Source organism: Opisthorchis viverrini (assembly GCF_000715545.1).
Source record: "Opisthorchis viverrini unplaced genomic scaffold opera_v5_78, whole genome shotgun sequence".
NCBI lineage: Eukaryota > Metazoa > Platyhelminthes > Trematoda > Opisthorchiida > Opisthorchiidae > Opisthorchis > Opisthorchis viverrini.
The window spans coordinates 1584874-1592385 of record NW_008751734.1 but is presented as its reverse complement, the minus strand read 5'-3'; the positions used below and the strand labels follow the sequence as shown (position 1 = coordinate 1592385).

The window sequence follows — 7512 nt, the reverse complement described above, 5'->3', positions numbered from 1 at the left end:
CCTGAAGTTTTTCTAACTACTTCTCCAAGTGCCGAATTCACTCAGCAAGCCTTGAGGAAAGTATTCAGCCATGAAGGTGTACCAACTGTTTTGGTCACTGACAACGGCACACACTTCACTGCAAAATTCCTCGAGGAATGGTTGAAGGGTCTTGGTTGTCGAGATCTGTTTACTGCTCCGCGACGTCCCCAGTCGAATGGACTTGCTGAAAATTTTGTCCGAACACTTAAATCTGCTATTATTTAACTCTCTCCTACTACTTTTGTGGAATTGGACCGTGGGATTGATAATTTTCTAATGCAATACAGGAACATAGTCCATTCCGTTACTGGGAAGAGTCCCGCGCTTCTATTTAAATCTCGTTCGTTGCGTACAAGTCTTGACTGTGCCAAAACGGCTGACGTTACATTTTTCAAGGGTAATGATTTACGACCCGCAACAGGAATATTACTTTCACCAAATGGCAAACGGATGGTCACAATTCTCGATTCGGAAGATCTCTCTTGTCATCGGAGACACATTGGCGAGGTTGAGTTCAATACCAGAGGTCAGTCTGTTAACGGCACTCCTGCTGTTTCAAATACTAATGAGTCCTTTGTAGATGATCTTGTGGTATCCGAACAAAATGCTGTATCTGAAGAACGTACTACCTGTGAAGACTCTGAAGTTTCCATTCCGAGAGGATCCGAAAGATTGCGGTCAAGACCACCACTGGACTATAAACACCCGCACGCTCATTCAAGGTGTGGCGGATGTGATGAACATGACTGATGCTCTATTCGTTGCTCTATTCATTATTCTCTTGTTTTAATATTCCATATGCTGTACATATTCGCCAATTCGAATACATACGTGCTGGTTGTCACTCTTCGCTGAATTCTGGATTTCTAGTTTGTCGGGTTATACCGATATACGTACGAAACTTAATTCCCACAGTCAGGTTCAGTTCATTTTTCAGCCACAATTCGTTCACTGAACTTCCATTGTACTAGCCGATACACCGTTCAGTGAGAACAAGAAAGATCAGGAAAAAACCGCGGTTGAGGCGACGGCCAAATTATTTCGCTTACGGTAGATGGTTCTATTTGCCGCAAGAAGTGAGGAAGCTATCATAAGAAGGCGATATATTTGATCCATTGACATTGGACGCCATTGATTGTACAGCACCAACCATTGGTTCGTCGCATCCCGCTGTCTCCATCCGTATTCTGTGGAGTGTGACCAGCTGATACATCGAGGGAGAAAGACTATCGGGGACTATCTGATGTACTTCAGCAACGCTCACTTAATTTTACCACCAAACCCGTACAGTGCTTTGGAGGTAGCGACAGCCAAACACGGGGAGCTTTCAAAGGTCTTCCAACAGCAACGGTCTCGTCTCTGATCCACGAAGTAGGACTGACGAAACAACAGTAGTGTACACTCTACACCTAAGAGTCAGGGTGATGTCCCGTAGAATCCACAAATATCGGAGGTTCGCAAACTATGTCCTGGCGTTCCGAGTTCGTTAAGTGGTTTCGTCTTTAGCCAACCCGGATAGGTAAAAGTATCCAGCACACCAGTCACTTCGTATGCAGGCATCAGTTGTGCATCTGATCCCAACCCGGCTTGCAGTAAAACTTTACGGTTTATAGGTGGGAACTGTGAAGCAACAGTATTTAGGTTAAATTAACTTGCATCTCTAAAGTGTCTGATCCAGGAAAGGCAATAAGTTCGGCGTTCTCACTGTCTGTGAGAGAATAGCTTGGAGCACTTCGATCTCCAAGGTGTCACTGTCAGGCGAAGAAGACTCAAAGAATGACTCTAAAGTTAGAGAAAGGGCGACAGAGGGCACTCTTGCCTGAAAACATCGGATGAGGTGAACGTGGCGTAGACATTTACCCACCAACGGGAGACATAAACAGCGTGTATGAGAGACGACAGACAATGTCACTGAAGACCAACGGAATCAAAAGCAGATTTGACATCGAGAAAGATTATCACTACTGGTCCGCAGAAGGAGTAACTCGGCTCCAGCACTTGTCGGAAAGTGATAATCATCAGTCATCACCAGAGAAACAGAAAACAGTGTTTAGACTGACGCTTCACAACCGTACAACCAAAGTTTACCTGAGAATGCTTAAAGCCTTAAGGTGAAAAAAGGAGAGAGAATTGATGCTGATCCATCGCAATTATTTTGAGGTGCCTACACATCCAAGTGCTCAGTCAGGTAATCGGGAAAGAAACTGACAACGATAACTCATCATTCCTTACAACTTCTCCAGTCAACCTCGAAAGGAGGGGACAAGTGGATCCTGTCCTAAAAGGTGGATCGCACTTAACTACCTTGACTCTTCGTAATCTCGCCCACACCGTTCCACCAAAACAAACGTTGTCCACCTCGCAGTTTGCAACATTCTGAAGTAGGCATAGAGAATAACACTAGTCTCGGTAGACAGTTGTTGAACATACATGGCACATAACTGGGTTATTGTAGGTGATGATGCTGGATATTATCTGCGATTAGGGTACCTGCTGTATAACCAAATACCAATTTTCTAATTACCTCGCTATGAATTCGTTGGCGCCATCCAACACCAGAAACCCTTTCGAGACCTCGGTGGTCAAAACCTAAAACGCAGACACCACGTCTCACAGCCATAAAGCAAAGGATCCCTAACTGTAACCTGGTACAGGCGACAACTGAGACCCAGTGCTTTGCCTTCCTGACACCACAATTGACGCAAATTAGCAAACGCGATTCGGATCTTTGAGATTCGTGCACTAACCTGGCCAGACACTCCCATCAGAGCTAATACAACCACCGAGTTATGAAAAGTTCTCCACAGCCTCGAATGATTCACCTTGAAATGTGAGGGACATGTTCAGAGACTGCACGTTGTAAAGCATGATTTTAACCTTTGAAGGTGCTAGGAGTATGCCAAAATATGGTCATCCAGGTTGGGGATTGGAACATGACTTGCTCCTTGAAAACATAGGCTGCTGTGACCGTCTTACGCCAACCTCCGCTGCCTCACGATTAGGCTTATGGGTCAAATGTTTTGGTTGACCATCCTAATCGTCCTCTTATCTAGGTCTAGGCGCCCCGTCAATATCCCGTATAACCATGAATTGCACAATTACCAATAAACGCATGCTACGTCGACCGTCGTGCGTTGCCGTCATCCTTACTTTTTGCATACAAGAAAGAGGGTAAGCCAACACATGGTATTGCTGAAAAGCCCCTCTTTCTTTCTCACATATCCCCGCTCCTCACCCCGTTTCTGGTGACACCTTCATAAGTCCATTCTTAAGGACTGACGGATCTGTTCGCTATCCATCGCCACCGACTGCAACATCAACAGCTGACTCAGACAACATAGCCACAGGCACTCCAAAATCATTTCTCAAACACTGACGCTCGGTTCATCTGGTAGCCTTTGACGTTCGCAGTCTTAAACAAGTCACACAAGAGACCACGATGGATATACTTTTTGTCGATTTGTGTTATCCGTCTGAAACGCTTCTGATTGCGTACCTCTGGGGATATTATTGTTTTAAGTCACCAAGCTGAAGGGTCTGTGGTAGAAACGTTTACTCGATGATGGTCGCCTCTGTGTGGTTTGCTTAGCAACTTCTTTGTGAGCGCACCAATAATTGCTTGTTGTTAGTCGTATCTACTTACGCCGGAACAGACTGTAGCTCTGATACACTCGAGGATAGCTTTTATGACGCCACGAGCGTCCTGTTCAGCCTGTCCCAGGTGTCACTTGTTGTTGTTATTTAGGAGACAACAATGTGTACTGCTGAAGCTCAATTGGGTGGTTGCTTTGGACTGCAATCGACGACGAAGATCTATTGCAATTATGTGCTGACCATCGACCGTTTCTGTGAAGTGCAGAAACGTATTCCAAAAGAATCGAAGCCATTTGGCCACATGGTGCCCCCGCGTACCCGAGCCATAGATAGACCGCACAACCAACAGTTATAGGTGGTATAGTTCAGTCACTGACTGTCACTTACTCTGCAACACCTGTATGGATTAAAATCACACTTGTTCGTTGCTGCTTCTCGTTACGCTTTTCAGGGACACATTAAATGCACATACCTCGCCTGGCAATTGAGTTTTCCCACCTTCATGAGAAGTAAACCAACTGAAGTCCATTTCGAACAATGTCCTGTGATGCTGACTCCTACTAAAAGTTACTGTCTACAGCCTTCAATTTTCTGAGCGTCCGCCTGTGGGGTAGTTAGGTCAAATAGACCCGATCAGTGGGCCTCGAGCGGCACTCTAAAACTGTCTGAATCGAACACTTATTCCTCCAGCCTGAGAGTACACTACCGCTGGACAAACTGCAAAACTCCAGATGAAAAAGAGCGCCTGCTCGGATCAAGTTTGGTGGATCTAAAAAGTCGAAAAGATGGAGGGTGGAAGAAGCCTGGGAATGCGTATAAACTGTCCCTGCTGATACGTGCAACGAGCACAAGGAAACCTACGACGAGCGAAACAGACACCTATAACAAAGGCCTGGTTATCTGTGAGAAAGAGCGCTTGAATCGATGGGTTCAACACTTTGAGGGCCAATTTAAATGGCAGTCCGCAGTAGCTCAGCCCGTTTCCCAACCCGAAACAAATCCCAAGGCAGTGAACTTGGAACTCCCAGCGGCGTCGGAAATAAGCGAGTCTCAAGCACCACAGAGCTGTTTGTCGTGATGAACCCCAGTCCGCTCTGCTGGGCGATGGCGATGAAATCCTCATGCGGCGAATTGAAAATTGAATTGAATCGTCCAGCTGTAGCACCCTTTCGGTGCCTAGCTGCCATGCTACCCGAAGGAAGCACGAGGGCTGGGATACTGCCAACTTGCTCAAGCCTAGATAGGGGAAGTCAAGACGCAGAGGTCGAGCTCGAACCACGGACCTTCTGGTCAGTAAATGCATGCTCTCGCCTTAACCGGTGCTTATCTAACTTACTGCGAAAGAGATATAGAGAGATCGTTCTTACTAAAGAGGGTGAGTCGAATGTGGTGCTCAGTTCAAAAAGAAATGGCCACAGTGAGCGTGGGATAAGCTTGAACCCTGATTTGACGAGTGCCTGAAGACGGGACTTGAAAACAACCGACAGGACTCCAGCCAAGAATGGGCCATGTATGCCAAATCTTCACACCCCGAAGCTGTTGTTCGTTTCCAGGGGGGTTTTACGCCTGGAAAGCCAACTTGCGTAGGCCCTTTGCCTTTGGTGGACGTAATTTTTTGCCTCGTCGAAAATTTCGATGGCTGCTGCTTGTAGCTCCTTTGGATGCCTGGTTTCGTCGTATTCAAGGATTTGGAGTGAACATGCATTGAGCTGTCTGGCGCGGTTTGATCAACGAGGTGTCTCTGTGAGGCCCTGTCGTGTCAGTTGTGCAATGGGTGTCACCACCAAAGGGCATTCCTTTTGATTACACTCTCAAGAGGCTCGTTTCCGTAGAGAATCGCACCTTGAATCCAGCAAACAGCTTTCCGACAGAACGGAGTTGACTCAGTTTATCTACTGCGGTCACTTTCCTATTGTGTTTGTATGGACTTCTATACCATCATTGATCAGCGTGACCAAGTCGATGTATGTAGGATTTTCCGGTACATTGTTGTCGAGTTTTTGCTTTTGGCTATCGGGGTTATGAGCAGCCACTGATTCCACAATCGGACAGGTCGCTTTTGACAGAGTAGAGCTGAAGACTGTCAGTATCACGTCTTCGGTAGTTGTGGGGCTCTCACAGTCATCCCCGACGTCAAGGTTATTGCTTATGACTGATCTATCGGTGGACTTCGCTTGTTGTCTCTGCACAGCTGACCCAATCCAGACTAGAACCTGTGTATTGGGTGTCAAGTCCACCGCTGTGTTTTATCGTCCGCTAGAAATCCTACATGTAATCCCACATGTTGGACGATGCCCCCACGATGGTTGCCTCAACCCGAGAATCACTGTCGTTGGTGGTCGAGGGGTCAGTGACGGTTGAGTATAAACTGCAACCTGGAGTCTCGGTCGGTTGCATCAGCGTGATTGTGAGAGCTCATAACTGCCATTGGGTTGACCATTTTGTATCAGCTGATCAGTTGCCAAGCGAAAGCTCTTTTCTCTCCCCCCCCCCACTCCTCAAAGAAAGCCGCGACCCAGTTTTCGCGCCTTTGGAGGGCGATCTTCGGATATACGCTTGGTCTTTGGGGAGGCCTTATGCTGACGGCCCGCACTAAGATCCTCGGTATGACAAATGGAGGAGTAAAGCGCGACTGGAAGCCTGAAAGTCCGTTTGCTTCACTTTTCGCGTAACCATTCTGTGTGAAGCGATTCGTATTCAGGTTTTGTGACGGTAACACCAAGGAGCGACTGTGCGTTTTGTTGGAGCGATTACTTTGGAGAACAATCGTCAGGTGATCTGCCTGCTCTCTCTCATACGCCTGTCCACTAGAGGCGCTGTGGCGGCCTTGATTGCCACATCAAAAAGCTGGATAGCCTTTTTTGCAACCGAGGGATCCGGAATGGATAGCGCCAGGTGCTCGTCTATGGAGGAAACCTCGTTATCGACTTTGACAGAGGCCGCTTTGTCCTTTGTGTTTGTCTACCAGAGTTTTGGAAAGAAGTACCAGTTTTCCCTGAGTATCCCGATTACGACGAAACATTCGGACTGGTCATCCTGACACAGAAGTGGAGACTTAGTTTGTCTTGTTAGTTCTGATGCATAGCATCAGTAAGGCAGAGACAGATGGCGCAGACAACCGGGTCAGAAGAGTTGCATACTTGGATAATTTTGCCACGAGCGACAATAGCCTGGACGATTTTAAATCTCAGCTCACAGTCATCACCTAAATCGAAAATTAGTGTAAGAATAATATGGCAGGAGCATCTGAAGTGTTCAGTGGAATCGGGCTCTATCTTGTTGGGCGGGGAAGTTCTGGGGAATGCAATTAGCTTGATCAAGTTCACAGCAGTGGAGAGACTAAGGTATGCGAAAAGGGTAGCAGTTTTGTTAGCCCAGAAGTGTCGCACAACGAGTATGCGCAAGCGGTCATCATCTGTCTGCAAAAATGATTATCCAAAGCTTAACCTGACACACTAGCATGCACTTAACATCAAATGTCCGGTGTCGAACAGCTCCGGGCGTGTGTTGCCCAAAATGACCGTATTTCAAACCGGCCAAACGGAACGAAAAGGCTGAGCTCTGATTGGAAGGAATGTGGACCAATCAGAACCGAGCGATGTCCGCATGATGCTCCTCGCCATTTGCGAGGATTCCCGCTTCACATTGCGGACGCTACGGTGATCACCCCAAAAAAGGGATCACTATTGGCACAATGAAACTGAACTTTAGAAAACCGTGACGTGTCCCTATTGAAATAAAGCAATCTCGCAGTTGGGTTGAGATTGTGGCGTTTTTGTACCTTTATTTTACTTCCATTATAACACTAGGTATTTCATCAATTGCATAATCGTTTTTTGTTTGAATACGAGAAACTACAAAAAACGCGCCCTTGTACAATTTCACATAATACAAGCG

At 46.8% G+C, this 7512-nt stretch overlaps 1 protein-coding gene across 1 annotated transcript in view; it reads right to left on the bottom strand.

Annotated features, from left to right (window-relative positions):
- The window catches only part of T265_04643 (hypothetical protein), a gene marked incomplete at both ends in the record, with an annotated part of 48361 nt that extends 41235 nt beyond the window's left edge, over positions 1-7126 (bottom strand). Inside the window, one exon of the mRNA XM_009169425.1 lies at positions 7082-7126. The remainder of the gene's footprint in view (positions 1-7081) is intronic.
- Between the last annotated feature and the right edge of the window lie 386 nt (positions 7127-7512).